We start from the raw sequence: 17,737 nt of genomic DNA on the forward strand, positions 1-17,737 counted from the left end.
TTTGATGATGAGAGAGAGAGTGGTAAAGAGAGCTATCACGTACTTTCATTAGTTGTATCTAGCTATAAATAAAAATGAGTTGTTGAGTGGTGGTAGAATTGCTAGCTACCTAAGTTGGCCGGTGACTTCAAGTATCAAGTACTCGTCTAATTCAGTGTCTAGTGGGCATGCATGATGCAACTAGTGAAAGTCCACAGAAGCTCGCAAGAAGGAACGGAGCTTAGCTAGAACTTCAATTCCATGTCCATAATCAAGCCAAAAATGATGAAATATTGACCAAATCTCAGTACTTCTCTTGTCGTGCAAGTTGATAAAGTAATTCTGTCATTGTTACAAAATTGTTGCAGAGAATTGATAATTTAATCCTTAAAAGCTAGAAGGACCGGGTCTAGGGGCGACAACAGTTTTCCTACTTAGGCTTAACTTGACTGTAGTCATCTTTATCTAAATCTATTATACGTTAGCACAATTTTTAAATGGGTATACAAAGTTAATTAAAAGTCAAGACAGTATTTTTATTATTTTCGAATTAGTCCCTATTACAAATTACATCAGAAGTTGGATTTGCTCGAGATTGATTATATGTTTTCGATCCACAACATTATGAGAAAACAATTACACGCCATTTTAAAAAAAGATTCGTGATATATCTACAAATAATAAAAACAACAAAATTGATTAAAAAAAAAAAAAACCCTTCAACTCTAAAAAGTTCAAATTAAAATAGAAAACCCCAAAACTCTTCATTCACCAAAACATTTTCTTCTCCACAAAGAAACAACTCGCGTTGGATTTTAGGGTAAGCTCTTCTCCATCTATCATTAACCTAAAAAATATGAATGGAAATTAATCTTCTTCAATCTGCATCTTCTTCCTTGAAGATACTCCTCCTATTTCTTTTCATTTTTTTAATATAAACCCATTGGCAACTTATAAATCAAGTATTTTTAAAGACTTCTCACTAAAATCTCTACTTCAAAATTGAATAAGAAAACTATTAAAACACAAATATCAAAAAAAAAAAAAAAAGAACAATAATGATGAATGTGTTAAGTCTTTGATTATTTTCTATTGTTTTATACTATTATATTATCATATCCTTCTCAGACCATTCACCCCTGAAAAATTGGGTGTTAGAGGACGATTGGGCAAAAAAAAGGCTTTTGATTGTTATAAATTTGATTTTGACTTTAATTAATTATTAATTGTTTTAGTTGTTTCTTTTGGTTGATGATTAGGAAGGATTGAAGTTTTGATTACAAGGATTAAGGCGTCAGTGTTTCCGTTCGACAAGTGAACCCTCGACAGTATGTAGCTGAAATTCCACGGGTAATTTGCTGCATTGTAGTTTCTTTGAAGTCGAATGTTGTTTAGAGGGTTTTGGGAATGGTGGGCAGTGGGGCATATGATAATAATACCGCTACTTTGTAAATGTAAATGTTACAACTGGTTAATGTTGGCTACATGCTATAGAATATATGGATAAGGTTTTCAATAGATTCTTGCATACAAAACATCGAGTTGCTCTAGGTAGACCTTGGATATGTTTAGGGTTTATTAGTCAACAATCCAGGTATGAATAAGTTTATTAGTCTAAGCCCTTGAATAACAAATAATCGATATTTCACAAGGTTAATAATTCTATTATGATTATTATTATTTTTATTATTTATTTTTTTTTTTTTTTTTTTTTTTTTTTTTTTCTAATGAGTTCGCTAATAAGAAAGTTGTGGAACAAAACGAATGATAAAAATCAGTAAAAAATAAATTCCAAAAAAAAAAAAAAAAAAAATGATACACCTCACTAGATCATTGCATTATTCTATCAATTGATTTTTTTTTTCTTTCAGTGTTCTTCAGCTCATTAGAGTGCTTAACTAATTAAAGCGGATCGTTGCTTTAATTATTTTGATATTTGTTGTTATTTTAATACATTGGTATTTGCTACGAGTTCGACAACAACAAGATGGGTTACCGATTTTATTTTGATATTTGTTGCTATTTTAATACATTGGTATTTGCTAAGAGTTCAACAACAACAAGATGGGTTACCGATTTTATTTAATTTAAGTAGTTGTTCGTCATATTTAATTCGTTATTCTATTTTCCGGCTTAGATTTTGGGAACGGTTCATTTAATGGAGCAGACTTGAAGATGATTATGGCAAATGAGAAGCTACTTGGGATTGCACTAGAAAGGTGAATATATTTTTTCAACATCTATCTTCTTCGAGTAGTTGTTTGTCAGATGTTGGTGTGCCTATTGTATTGGATGTAAGGTTTCAAGGTATTTGTCACGCCTCGAGACCCATCACACATACCGAGGACGCGAAGATGAATCTCGAGGCGGTCGCTATCCTGATTCTATCGAAATTTTGGCGGAGTTTTCTTTGTTTAATCGACGTTTCGTATACAAAAAAAACCTGTCATAACACCTAGACATCGCATAATTCATCCTTCCAACAACCATATATATACAAACTAACTTTCTAAACAACAGTGATATATCTATATATCCACAAAATATTTAAGTGTAACTACTACTCAATTACATCGAGTATTTCATCAAAATGAACTAGCTCTCTATATATACAACAAAAGAATGAACTAGCCACTCTCTACAACCCAAAATGAACTTGACACTGTCCCTCGTCAAGCATAGGGAAAACCACCCAAATCCCCATAACCATCATTACTAGGGTTAGGGAAAGCCTCCTCCGCAACTGGCGTGTCTGAAATGTTAAGGTAGGATGAGCAAACAACTATGCCCAATAGAAACGCACATAGCCAATAAATAGTCTACTTATAGTAAAACATTTAAAACATGCAGGGTTTCCATAAAAGTATTCAAATATCGTGACTATATATATACATCACTAACTAGCAGAAATCATTTCGACATGCTTCATTGATATACAAAATATAGTTTTTTACAATCATCATACAACTATTGTGGCCGCTGCATCCTATTAGAATGGTGAGGGAACGCGGTAATTTTCGGCCCGATCCGCGCATATATCTGGTCAAGACTTTCCAGTGTGAACCATGCACCGTTGTTTTCCTGATTTTACCGGCAGGGAGCTGAAATGCCGTTGTTGTGTTCGTACACACAAAATCCCCAAACCTTTTAGGGATCAGGTGGGCCCTGTGACCACGACCCCCATACGGGCTTTTACCTAACTTACGGTGGTCAACCGTTCGACGACTGCAGACTGCTCAGGATCCTGACACACATCCAGGAGTGGACTAAACTCTCACTTTTCGCGTCTAAATCTCATTGAGGTAACATGTAACCTCACACAAGCTAAGCACCATACAGCGTGACACGTACAAGCATGGTTATCTAGAAAAGTAGAAAGGGAATTCCCGGACTACATCCTGTGATGCATCCCTTTAAAGGTGGCCCACCACCTCAAAAGGTGTACACCACAGTTGGAATCCAAGGGCGAACTGTCGTCTCCGGAAATGTGACAACAGTTCCTTCTTTATAGGAATTCACCAATTCTTTTCCAAATCCCCTCGTGATAAGCATAGTAATATATGTACTCGTATTACCGATTATTTCCAAATACTATAGTTACATATTTAGTTTTTCTTTTAAAACTGTTGGTTCTGTATGTGTGAGTTCCTGGATTTCCAACAATCGAGTAATGCAACCTATGACTCCCAAACGGGCCAGTCATAGTAAATGACAACCGATGATTCCCAAACGGCGAATCATCGTAAATAACAACGAACCATCCATGGAACAATCCAGAACCTCACACATAGTTACAAACAACCGGGTAATCCTTACCTGCATTTCAAAATTCATTTCTCTGTCTCCTTACTGAGACAATAGACGAGAACCCTTCCCAAAACCAAATTTTACTCTTTTAACAAAGAAAACAATCCTCGCTACCCAAATTTCGCAAAACCATTTCACACGAAAGCTATCCGTATATTTAGTTTATATCGCGGAAAAATACAAATGCAAAACATGAATGCCATATATACATCCATGGTTGATACGTAAACTATCTCTTCCAATTTAAACAACTCAAATCATGCATGAAAATAAGCAGGCTATATATTGGTATGTAGGTTCCTACCTTAGCAAGCTTCGTTTCTCCTCAATCCCAACCAATAAATAACCTTATCCAACTCCTATAAAATCATATAAGCCCAACCATAAATCTATTAGGACCTGAAGAAAACTAATTAATATTTCCTTTCAACTTAAGTCGAAAGAAATAATTAATCGTTGATTATATTAACTACTAATGTAATTACTAACGTACTACCCTTCTAGTTACCAAAAGTTTTGTTCTAGACTGCTATAGGCCACCACAAACCGCTACAGAACACTGACAGGCTGCTGCCAGGCCATCTGACGACAGGCCATTTTCAGTTCTTACATATATATTATTAGTAGCTTAAACAATTCAGATGTTTCATATACACCTTCCTCCCATCCTAACACCAATTCCATTTGTAATAAACTCCCAATCCCAGTCCAAATTTCAACACTCTCCAACCATAATAACTTCATCAATGAATGGGTGCAAATTTACTCTAATACATATAAACTCAGAATCATTGCTTTTATAATTCCCAGGCATATGAAACAAAGTATAGAACTAGAGGATATAAAAGTCTCTTACCAAATCAGTAAAAATTCTTCATTTATCTTTCTTCTCGGTTGATTTCATTAAGCCATTACCTCTCCAAATAGCTACTGTCGAATTATACAACCACCCCATTCAAATATTTTCAGTAACACATCAAATCCATTGAAATGAGTTTAAATATTTATTTGAAACGAAATTAAACTCACCTTTCGCGGGAATACGACGAAATTTCAATCAATTTTTGAATCCCCACACTCGCGTTTAGTGTTGTTAGGGATTGGGTGTTTGAATTGAGGTTTTAATCGATTGAATTTGGGCGAATTTGAATTTTCTCTCTCCTAGGTTTTCAGTGTTGGGCAAAATTGGAGAATTGGGTGCGATTTTTTGTTGTTTTGGTGCGATACGTTTTTGTTCTATTTTTGTCTTTTCTTGTTTAGTTAGTTAAGGCCCAAGCCCAATTGTCTAAATTAGGCCTAAAGCATAATTCACTCCTAACCACTAACTAATTTGACTTAGCGTCGAAATTATTTTTCGGCCCATCCAGCTTAATTTAATCTCTTACATTCTATCCCACCGCAGGCTATAACTATTACCCACTCATGCATGTAAGCTGTTAACTTCGTTGTGGAAACCCGAGCAACGAGAAAGCCGCTAACCGACATTTTGTCAAATTTTTCTCATATGATTTGCTTATCTAACGTGGCTTATAAGTTTGAGTTAAGTTTCATTAAGTTACGTAAGTTTGAAATGTAAACCCGACCGACCAATTACCTAAATGTCCCTAGGTTAAATATGAAATTTATGAAAATACCCTTAACAAGAATTTGAGTCTTTACATCTTACCCTCCTTAAAAGAAAATTTCGTCATCGAAATTAAATTATACCTTAGTTCTCGAACAATTCTGGATATTGTTGCCGCATATCCGATTCCTTCTCCCATGTTGCTTCCTTTACATTGCGATTTCTCCACAAGACCTTTACCAACGGAATGACCTTTGACCGCAATCTCTTTTCTCTCGTATCTAGAATCTGAGCTGGCCCTTCCGGATAGGTAATGTCTTCTTCTAATTCCAACGATTCCAAATCGACCACATGTAGGGGATCAGGCTCATACTTGCTTAGCATCAAAATATGGAACACGTTATGGACACGTGATAGCCTTTCCGGTAACTCCAGCCTATACGCCAACTCCGAGATCTTCTGGATAATCAGAAACGGTCCAACATATCTAGGTGCAAGTTTCATTTTCATCCCGAACCTCTGGATGCCCTTCTTCGGAGATACTTTCAAAAATACCCTGTCACCTTCATAAAATTTCAAGGGACGTCTACGCCTATCCGCATAGCTTTTCTGACGACTCTGGGCTATGAGCAACCAATTCCGTATCACTCTAATCTTCTCGGTGGTGTCACTAACCATCTCTGGCCCCAACATAATACTATCTCGGTTTCAGTCCAAAGAAAGAGGTGTTACGCAAGGTCGGCTATACAACGCTTCAAACGGAGCCATACCAATACTAGATTGGTAACTGTTATTGTAAGCAAACTCAGCCAACGCTAAATGAGTCTTCCAACTACCCCCAAAATCAAGGACGCAAGCATGAAGCATATCTTCTATGATTTGAATGACTCTTTCCGATTGCCCATCGGTTTGCGGATGAAATATTGTGCTGAATTTCAGTTTGGTCCCCAATTCCCTTTGAAGACTTCTCCAAAATGAACTGGTAAATTGAGTACCTCTATCTGAAATTATCGATAATGGTTCCCCATGCAACCTCAGTATCTCTGACATGTAGATTCTACTTAGCTTTTCAGCAGAGTAAGTAGTCTTAACAGGTATGAAATGGGCAGACTTGGTCAGCCTATCAACAATGACCCATATAGAATCCATTCCTTCACTGGTCCTCGGTAACCCGGATACAAAATCCATGGTTATATGCTCCCACTTCCATTCCGGAATCTCAAGAGGTTTAAGAAGACCAGGTGGTCTATGGTGTTCAGCTTTCACCTATTGACACGTGGCACACTTCTTAACATATTCCGTAATGTGTCGCTTCATACCTAGCCACCAAAACTGACGACGCAGATCTCTGTACATTTTGGTACTGCCCGGATGAATTATATACTTTGATTTATGTGCTTCACTCAAGATATCATTCCTCAAAGAGTGATCAAAAGGTACCCAAATTCTTCCTCTGAATCTGATACTTTCGTCTCCATGTTTTTCCCAATCGACATCCTCGGCATTCTCCACATATACTCAGTACCTAGGTCCATCCTTCGATGTATTATGGGCATTCACAATCTCCTGGACTAAGGTGTTTTCTGCCCTCATTGTCATCTGTGCTAAATAACAGCACTTCTGAGGATCTCCACTTCCCTTTCCCGTGATTTCAAAACCAGAAGAAGCAACAGACTCCAGCAATTACCACTCCTTCATCATCATCTGAGCACAAACATGTTCTCGCTTCCTACTCAATGCATCGGCAACTACATTTGCTTTACCCGGATGGTATTGCAATGAGAACGTATAGTCCTCCATGTACTCAACCCACCTCCTCTGTCTCATATTCAAATCCTTCTGTGAAAACAAGTACTTGAGACTCTTGTGATCAGAGAATATCTCAAATCTTTCACCATACACATAATGTCTCCAGATCTTTAAGGCATGAATAATCGAAGCTAACTCCAAGTCATGAGTAGGATAATTCTTCTCATGGGCATTCAATTGTCTAGACGCATACGCTATCACTTGACCTTCTTGCATTAAAACACATCCTAACCCGGTGTGAGAGGCATCAGTATAAATCACATAACTCTTCTCAGGATCTGGGATAGTCAAAACTAGCGCGGTTATCAATCAAGTTTTTAGCTCTTGGAAGGCTTTCTCACATGTCTCCGTCCATTCAAACTTCACATCCTTTTGCGTCAATTTAGTTAAGGACGACGCTATGCTAGAGAATCCTTCTACAAAGCGGCGGTAATAACTCGCCAATCCCCCAAGAAGCTTCGATTTTCCGCCGACGTCGGTCTACCGACCAATTATTCACTGCCTTTATCTTTGAACGATCAACTTTTATTCCATTCTCTGATACAACATGCCCTAAGAACTTCATTTCATTCAACCAGAACTCACATTTACTAAACTTGGCATAAAGCTGATGATCAACTAGTGTTTGGAAGACAATCCTCAAGTGTTCCTTGTGTTCAGCCCTAGTTTTGGAATAAATCAATATGTCATTTATGAATACGATAACAAATTGATCTAAGTATTTCCACATCACTCGGTGCATGAGATCCATAAATGCAGCTGGAGCATTGGTCAATCCAAATGGTAACACCAAAAACTCAAAATGGCCTAGCCATGTTCGGAAAGCTATCTTCTTTATATCTTCTTCTCGAATTCTCATCTGATGGTAGCCTATTCTGAAATCTATCTTCGAGAAATACTTGGCACCCCTTAACTGATCGAATAAGTCATTGATCCTAGGCAACGGATATTTGTTCTTGATAGTCACCTTATTCAACTTCGATAATCCACACATAACCTAAATGACCCATCCTTCTTCTTCACAAATAACACCAGTGCTCCCCAAGGTGATTGGCTTTCCCTTATAAACCCCAATCTTTTCAATTCATCTAATTGGGACTTGAGTTCTCTCATTTCAAGAGGAGCCATTCGATAAGGAATCATCGAAATAGGCGACGTTCCCGATATTAGATTTATTACAAAATCTATCTCACGCCAGGGAGGCAATCCCGGCAATGCATCTGGGAACACTACCGCAAACTCACGAACCACGGGAATAAGCTCGGAAGATTCAAACTTCAGCCCTTGGAGACTAAGACCAGCTAACAATCCATATCTATCATACTTGAAGTCAGACTTGGCCTTCACAACCCGAGATACTGTATTTCTAATCCCCTTAAACACAACCTCTCTGCCCGGCAGATTTAAAAGTCATCGTTTTTGCAAAACAATCTACATGAGCATGATACTTTCCTAACAAATCCATCCCTACTATGATATCGAAATCTTTTAGGTCTATCACCATTAGATCGACTATCATCTCCCTATCACCTATCTTTATCACACAATGGTGACAAACTTCAAAGAACATAGTTTTCTTTCCTAGAGGAGTAGATAAAATAAGCTCCCTCCCGGTATTAACTACATCCAAACCAAGGATCTCCACCATATTTTTAGAAATGAAGGAATGAGTAGCACCCGTATCAAACAAGACATGCATCTTATGTGTAAACAAACATATCATACCTTCAACCACTTGATCGGTAGCGCTGATATCGGCCCCCATCGCATTATACATTGTGGCTTCCTCTTGGACTGGATCAAGATCCACAAATTCTTCCTCTGGCACTAGATAATACACCTTGCCATGTGGTCTCTGTTCCACCCCCGAATTGGACTTGGGACAAAACCACCTGATATGCCCAGCTTCACCGCAGTTATAACAAACCACACCCTCTCATCCTAACTGTGTACCTTGCGGTATTACCGCTTGCAATCTAGCTCTCTGACCCGGAGGCCTAACATTCGGTGCTGGTGATCTGTTCTGAGAAGGAGCAGGTACCCTCGGTGCCATCTGTGATCCACTCGTCGGTCTCACAACTAGTAGACTCAGGCTGGCTAACCACATTCAAACCCGATGTACGCTGGTGCCCTCCAGTTGTGCCCTCTTTGGATGACCGCCTATACATCGTTTGCGACCGGAACCAGCGCCTTGATAAACCGCCTCTTTCTCGTATCCTGCCTACCCTGAAATGTCTGCTGCCTCACTCTTCCCGCCTCTTGCTTATTGAGCAATAATTGCTCATCAACTTTTTCAATGCCTTGAGCCCTCCTCACAGCCTCAGCATAAGAATCGATCTGAAGGACCGACATCTTGCTCTGCATATACGGTTTCAACCCGTCAATGAATTTCCTAGCCTTAGCTTTTTCTGTGGAAATCAACTCCTTCCCGTATCGTGAAAGAACAGTGAATTTCTCTTCGTACTGTCCCACGGTCATATTTCCTTGTTCCAATTTGAGAAATTTCATTCGCTTCTTAGCTCTCGCCGCCTCGGTAACATACCTCAAAAGGAAGAGTTCCTCAAATTTAGCCCAACTCATCGGAAACATCTCCACATCCTTAACACTAATCCACCAGTGTTTGGCTTCACCTCTAAGCATAAAAGGTAGCCAAAGTAACCCGTTCCACATCGGGACACATCATAGAGTCTAGCATACTCGACATGTCTAGCAACCAGTCTTCGGCTACTTTAATCTCGAAAGATCCCACAAATTCCGGTGGACGTAACCTGATGAAATTTGCAAGCAAAACCCCGATTAACTTTGCACTGGTGGCCTGAACTCCTCAACTCTCACTACGGTTGGGGATGCTACTTCGGGTGTTACACTAGACGGAATAACAACGGATGTTTGAAGAGGTTGGGGCTCGTTCGACTAGCCCTTAAAATTTCGATCTCAGCTCTCATCTCATTTTGTGCTTGAGCCATTTGGTTCATCATAGCGAGAAGCCTATCCATTCGGTCCTCCCGGCTGGGATCTGAGGTATTTTCACCACTAGTGCTTTCCGGATCCATGATAACTATTCTGCACATATACAAAGAGCCAACTTAATGTTTGATAACGAGAAAGAAAAACTTCAAAATTATACATGAGGCGCAGTCGCTCGAGGGTAAAGCTTGGGCGAAGCGGCAGTCATACGGTAGCGAAGTGGGGTTGCACTAAGATTCGGGAGATAAGCGCAGGTGCGTTCCTGCAGAGGGCAGGTCGCGCCCTCCACCTCGAAATGAAAATTCACTCCGACCTTATAGTGTCCGATTCGTCAAATTTTCCGACACGTGTTCGCGCTCTCCACTGTGACAAGACAACTACCCGTGCGACGTCTCGACATTGTTAAGCTAGTATTAACGCTTAATGTAACGTAAACACTACTTAGGGTTTTATCGGGTTCCAACTAAAACTTCTGAAACGTATCGCGACCGAGTCCCCCACTACAGCTCCCAGACGGATCTAATAGTGGACGCTCTGATACCACGTTCTGTCACGCCCCGAGACCCATCACACATCCCGAGGACGCGAAGATGAATCTCGAGGCGGTCGCTATCCTGATTCTATCAAAATTTCGGAGGAGTTTCCTTTGTTTAATCGACGTTTCGTATACAAAAAAAAACTGTCATAAAACCTATCATAACACCTGGACATCGCATAATTCATCCTTCCAACAACCATATATATACAAACCAACTTTCTGAACAACAGTGATATATCTATATATCCACAAAATGTTTAAGTATAACTGCTACTCAATTACATCGAGTATTTCATCAAAATGAACTAGCCTCTCTCTATACAACCCAAAATGAACATGACACTGTCCCTCGTCAAGCATAGGGAAAACCACCGAAATCCCCATAACCATCATCACTAAGGTTAGGGAAAGCCTCCTCCGCAACTGGCGTGTCTGAAATGTTAAGGTAGGATGAGCAAACAACTATGCCCAGTAGAAACGCACATAGCCAATAAATAGTCTACTTATAGCAAAACATTTAAAACATGCAGGGTTTCCATAAAAGTATTCAAATATCGTGACTATATATATACCTAGCAAAAATCATTTCGACATACTTCATTGATATACAAAATAGAGTTTTTCACAATCATCATACAACTATTGTAGCCGCTGCATCCTATTAGAATGGTGAGGGTACGACTGGTACTCAGCCCCAGTCACAGGCATATCATGGTTCAATACTTTCCAGTGTGAACCATGCACCGTTGTTTTCCTGATTTTACTAGCAGGGAGCTGAAATGCTGTTGTTGTGTTCGTACACACAAAATCCCCAAAGCTTTTAGGGCTCTGGTGGGCCCTGTGACCACGACCCTGGCCCATACGGGCTGTTACCTAACTTACGGTGGTCAACCGTTCAACGACTGCAGACTGCTCAGGATCCTGACACACATCCAGGAGTAGACTAAACTCTCACTCCTCGTGTCTAAACCTCATCGAGGTAACATGTAACCTCACACAAGCTAAGCACCATACAGCGTGACACGTACAAGCATGGTTATCTAGAAAAGTAGAAAGGGAATTCCCGGACTACATCCTGTGATGCATCCCTTTAAAGGTAGCCCACCACCTCAAAAGGTGTACACCACAGTTGGAATCTAGAAATAACCGCCGTCTCGAAATGCGACAACAGTTCCTTCTTTATAGAAATTCACCAATTCTTTTCCAAATCCCCTCATGATAAGCATAGTAATATATATACTCGTATTACCGATTATTTCCAAATACTATAGTTACATATTTAGTTTTTCTTTTAAAACTGTTGGTTCGTATGTGTGAGTTTTCGATTTCCAACAATCGAGTAATGCAACCTATGACTCCCTAAACGGGCGGTCATAGTAAATGACAACCGATGATTCCCAAACGGCGAATCATCGTAAATAACAACGAACCATCCATGGAACAATCCAGAACCTCACACATAGTTACAAACAACCGGGTAATCCTTACCCGCATTTCAAAATCCATCTTTCTGTCTCCTTACTGAGACAAGAGACGAGAACCCTTCCCAAAACCAAATTTTACTCTTTTAACAAAGAAAACAATCCCCGCTACCCAGATTTCGCAAAACCATTTCACATGAAAGCTATCCGTATATTTAGTTTATATCGCGGAAAAATACAAATGCAAAACATGAATACCATATATACATGCATGGTTGATACGTAAACTATCCCTTCCAATTTAAACAACTCAAATCATGCATGAAAATAAGCAGGCTATATATTGGTATGTAGGTTCCTACCTTAGCAAGCTCCGTTTCTCCTCAATCCCAACCAGCAAATAACCTTATCCAACTCCTATAAAATCATATAAGCCCAACCATAAATCTATTAGGACCCAAAGAAAACTAATGAATATTTTCTTTCAACTTAAGTCAAAAGAAATAATTAATCATTGATTATATTAACTACTAATGTAATTACTAACGTACTACCCTTCTAGTTACCAAAAGTTTTGTTCTAGACTGCTATAGGCCACCACAAACCGCTACAGAACACTGACAGGCTGCTGCCAGGCCATCTGACGACAGGCCATTTTCAGTTCTTACATATATATTATTAGTAGCTTAAACAATTCAGATGCTTCATATACACCTTCCTCCCATCCCAACACCAATTCCATTTGTAATAAACTCCCAATCCCAGTCCAAATTTCAACACTCTCCAACCATAATAACTTCATCAATGAATGGGTGTGAATTTACTCTAGTACATATAAAATTAGAATCATTGCTTTTATAATTCCCAGGCATATGAAACAAAGTATAGAACTAGAGGATATAAAAGTCTCTTACCAAATCAGTAAGAATTCTTCATTTAGCTTTCTTCTCGGTTGATTTCATTAAGCCATTACCTCTCCAAATAGCTACTGTCGAATTATACAACCACCCCATTCAAATATCTTCAGTAACACATCAAATCCATTGAAATGAGTTTAAATATTTATTTGAAAAGAAATTAAACTCACCTTTCGCGGGAATACGACAAAATTCCAATCAATTTTTGAATCCCCACACTCGCATTTAGTGTTGTTAGGGATTGGGTGTTTGAATTGAGGTTTTAATCGATTGAATTTGGGCGAATTTGAATTTTCTCTCTCCTAGGTTTTCAGTGTTGGGCGAAATTGGAGAATTAGGTGCGATTTTTTGTTGTTTTGGTGCGATACATTTTTGTTCTATTTTTGTCTTTTCTTGTTTAGTTAGTTAAGGCCCAAGCCCAATTGTCTAAATTAGGCCTAAAACATAATTCACTCTTAACCACTAACTAATTTGACTTAGCGTCGAAATTATTTTTCGGCCCATCCAGCTTAATTTAATCTCCTACATTCTATCACACCGCAGGCTATAACGATAACCCACTCATGCATGTAAGCTGTTAACTCGTGCCAGCTTCGAACGCAGAAAGCGGCTAACCAACATTTTGTCAAATTTTTCTCATATGATTTGCTTATCTAATGTGGCTTATGAGTTTGAGTTAAGTTTCATTAAGTTACGTAAGTTTGAAATGTAAACCCGATCGACCAATTACCTAAATGTCCCTAGGTTAAATATGAAATTTACGAAAATACCAAGAATTTGAGTCTTTACAGTATTAGCCGATCGTTAGTCAGCTACTCGCTCCAAGTTAAGGAATACCAAATGAGATATATATTAGAATTAGAACGTAGGGGTGTAGAGATAAGCTACCAAATTGTCTGTACAACTAACATTGTTGTGAAAACTCATACATTCTTAATTAATAGGCATGACTTAAGTCCCTAATTCGAAGTACATTATATTGATGTTTCTTGTTAGCATGGTATACATAAAAAAAAACCTTTTATCTAAGGGGATAATTGTTTGTAATGGTGATGACAATAAGGCGAGTCTTCAACCTGAACTTATTTCAGATATTTTGGCTAGGCCTCCCGTAAAGGATGTTTTGCGATTTAGGAAATTAGGAGTGTATGCAAGGGATGGTATGCCTTGACAAAGATCACGTCTTCATTCAATTGCAGTTGAAAAAAGCACTATGTTTACCACCCCACGTTATCCTTGCAGAGAAGACTAATGCTCACATATACAAAACGGATGTTTGTACTACAAGACAGTATTTTATTTGCAGAGTTCATACATCTTTCAAAATGTCCCCATTAATGGAAATAAAGTGGGTATCAATTAACAAAAAATGCTTGATTTGATAGGAGTATTCATAACTTTTATCAGCTTTCCCTTAAATTTGGCAACACCATTTCTATAGGGTTTGTTTTCTGAAGTGGTTATAATGCCGGGATAATGATGTGATTTCAGGCTATAGTCTAAGACACATTACATCTTATCAATTATTTTAGAATTGACTTTGTATATTGATTAATGTTATATATAGGGTAATGTTGTCTTATGTGATTATTGAGGATGTCTAACCTTAAACATTTAAAATATGCATTGCAACATATACATTTCGAGTGCAACATATACACTAGGCACCCTTGGGAAGTTCATTTCAAGAGTTCATGTGTTTCAGTTACGTTCAAAATCATTTCTTCTTTCATATTATGACAGCGGGATCTTGCGACCTTGATCAATGACTACTCACTCAGTGACTGCCTACTCACTATACACACTCAAAGTTTTATGCAATGGTGTAAATCAGATTAGGATGATTACATAGCTACACAAGATTTCATTCTTATATATTGTTGCAGTAGTATATTCCCGAAATGGTGGGTGCTGAATGTGGGGGTTGGTTGTGTAATGCCTAAATCTAAAACATCAAGGTGCACCAACTATATTCGTTCCCATACATTTTTGTATTAGCCATCCAAGTGGATTATATTTTTTTTTTTTTTTGTTTCTTTCACAGGTATGGATATAGGTGAACTTGGTGGTCATATGTAGGCAACAATTGATTGAGCGGCCACCTATCCAGCCGATAGGAACAATAGCTTCCAATCAGAAATAGATGAGGTGGAGACGCCATAAATTTATTTGAAAGTTAGCATGGAATCAGGTAGATATTTATATCTTCTGAACCATCTACCTGATTAAGCACTTGAAGTCACAATTGTATTTTGCAAAACAATACTGAAGTCACAATCAGTATTGTTTTGCAAAATACAATTGTGACTTCAGGTGCTTAATCAGGTAGATAGTTCAGAACATCCACATACACGTGATGACATATTGTTGATTTTATAGTATGAAGATTTGTAAGTTATTATTACCATTCATCTTCATGTTTACTTGCAAAAGTTGTTGGTAGGAAGTCATGTATTAGTTATTCAACTTCAAGCAAAATAGTATGAATCTACTTCATATTAGTTATTCATTGGGTAGGAAGGCATGTATTAGTTAATCAACTTCAACCAAAATTTATATGAGTTGTTTGAAATTTTTCTTCATGGTACTTATGCTTCAAATTTGAATCTCCACCATCATTTAAACACAGAAAGTAACAATCCCGACCATGGGCCGGCTCAATAGCTAATATATATATAATAGCAGTCCCTTTTCGGGCTCATTGGGGTTGTCCACGTAAGCAGGGGGATTAAGAAAAAATAGGAAAAAAAATAGTAAGTAAGAGTCCCAATTAATTATGTTTCCTTTATATACTAAATCTCTTTCCAAGAGTCCTAATTAATTATGTTTCATCTATACACATCCAAACAAAGAATAATAAGGATTACAGGAGAGACTCTCTTCTTTAAAAGTCCTAATTAATTATATTTCTTATTCCTAATCTATACACATCCAAACAAAGAATAATAAAGATTACAGGAGAGACTCTATTCAAATCAGGATAAAAAATTTGTTGATAAAAAACCTAGAGAAACAAGCTGCGAGAAAAAAACTAAATAGGAACTAAAAGTCCCAATTTTTTAACTTCTAAATATCCCATGTTCTCGAGTTCTTCAATTTACAACTATTGTGCTGATTTCAAAAGTCTTATTTTTACAAGTCTTCTTTCTCTACCTCCCCAGTATGTACTAATTTCAAAAGTTTTCTTTCTTTTGATTTGTGTTTACCATAAAGTTTGGAGTGTTAAGGGAGAAGATAATGCAGGTCTAACATTAGTACGTTTGACTGTGACTTCCGAGATTGACAAACCATACATTTTAGGTATATATACCACCCCTAACTATTTATCAACTTAGTCTACTTCCTCATCTAGGGAGAAGGTTAATTTATTTATTTTAGTCGTCACTATCTATATACTATCCACATATTTTAGTATGTTCCATAAGAACATTAGTAAGTGGATCTAAAACTTTAAACCTTACATGTATAGTTTCGGAGCTTTGAACTTCTCTTTCATATGAGCAATTCTTGATCAATAAATTTTTTCAAGTAACTATTTTCACTCACCTAATCCTCATCTACTAGCTGTATTTTATATAATGTGTTTAAGACTTATATTTTCCTTTTTCTGTAGTTATTAGCATGCCCCATCCATGCTAACGGATAAACTTCTTTTGACATAATAATAAGATTTCAGTGCATCCTAAAGATGTAAATGTAGTTACTTAATTATTGATAGATCTAATAACTAAGTGTTTTTTTTCCCATATTCTACATTGTTTTTATTTGTTTCAATATGTGGTTGTTATTTTTTATTCTTCACTCTTAATTTCCTAAGAGCATTTCTAGACTAATTCGTGCATGGGTAGACATTAATGACTCTATCCATAATATATTTAGAAGCTGAAGATATCCAAACTTACTTTCATGGTTGTTATTTGGTTATATTTGCATAATTTGATAAGTTCATAATCGTTGTTTAAATTTTGAATGGGGTTCTTGGTGTTAGTAGTGTACTCAAGTGGGAATGAATTATTTTGTACATGTTTAAGGTTTGTGTGTTAGTAGTTTGCATGCCGATAACATTTTAGAGTAGATAAATTTCTCAGGGAGGGAGTGTCAGTGGCGCTGCCAGAAATAGGAGATTCTTACATTGAAACACAAATAGAAGATTCTTCAACAGAAGGTGAGTTAGTAGACTAAATGAGATGTTTTTATTTTTTAGGGTATGTTTTTTAGGGTATATATATATTAGATTTGAGAGGTATATATATATATATACCTCTCAAATCTAATACGATATAACTGAGTTAGGTTGTGTTTTGTGAAGTTGTTGGACTATATATTTAAAACTTGAAACTATACTTCTAAATTTTTTGGTCGCACTAATTTTATTGTGTACATATGTTTATGTTGGAACATTTGTGTCGTTCAAACTACCATTCTTCAAATGCATACTTAAAGTAAAATTATGTAAACCTACATGATAATATAGATACTTGAGGGAAACCAAAAGGTTCCATGATCATGTACCATAATAGTTGAGTAATATGCTCATATGGATTTATTTTCTTAAAATTGAAGTTCAGGCACACAACACAATTCATATTTGATATTTCTTAAATTTTGTGGGAGTCAATTTCCCCGATTTTTCAGTTCACAAGTTAATGTTTAATGTATCTTAAAGTTAAAGCAATATGTACTGCGTTTTTCGACCCAGTTGGGTACATTTGATTGATTTTCTAACCTGATTGTT

General features: G+C 37.3%; 1 long non-coding RNA gene across 3 annotated transcripts; it reads left to right on the plus strand.

Annotated features, from left to right (window-relative positions):
* The first annotated feature begins 613 nt into the window (after nt 1-613).
* LOC147509189 (uncharacterized) lies at nt 614-17,207 on the plus strand. 3 transcript variants are annotated; one of them, XR_015216519.1, is made up of 5 exons: nt 614-799; nt 1,239-1,329; nt 2,117-2,198; nt 15,047-15,193; nt 17,095-17,207. It is a non-coding gene; the product is annotated as an uncharacterized LOC147509189 (long non-coding RNA). The 3 variants fall into 3 exon arrangements; XR_015216518.1 differs by lacking the exon at nt 17,095-17,207 and adding an exon at nt 15,328-15,589 and having other exon boundaries at nt 615-799; XR_015216517.1 differs by lacking the exon at nt 17,095-17,207 and having other exon boundaries at nt 619-799; nt 15,047-15,589.
* The last annotated feature ends 530 nt before the right edge of the window (nt 17,208-17,737 follow it).

Source organism: Coptis chinensis, chromosome 3, assembly GCF_015680905.1.
Source record: "Coptis chinensis isolate HL-2020 chromosome 3, ASM1568090v1, whole genome shotgun sequence".
Classification (NCBI taxonomy): domain Eukaryota; kingdom Viridiplantae; phylum Streptophyta; class Magnoliopsida; order Ranunculales; family Ranunculaceae; genus Coptis; species Coptis chinensis.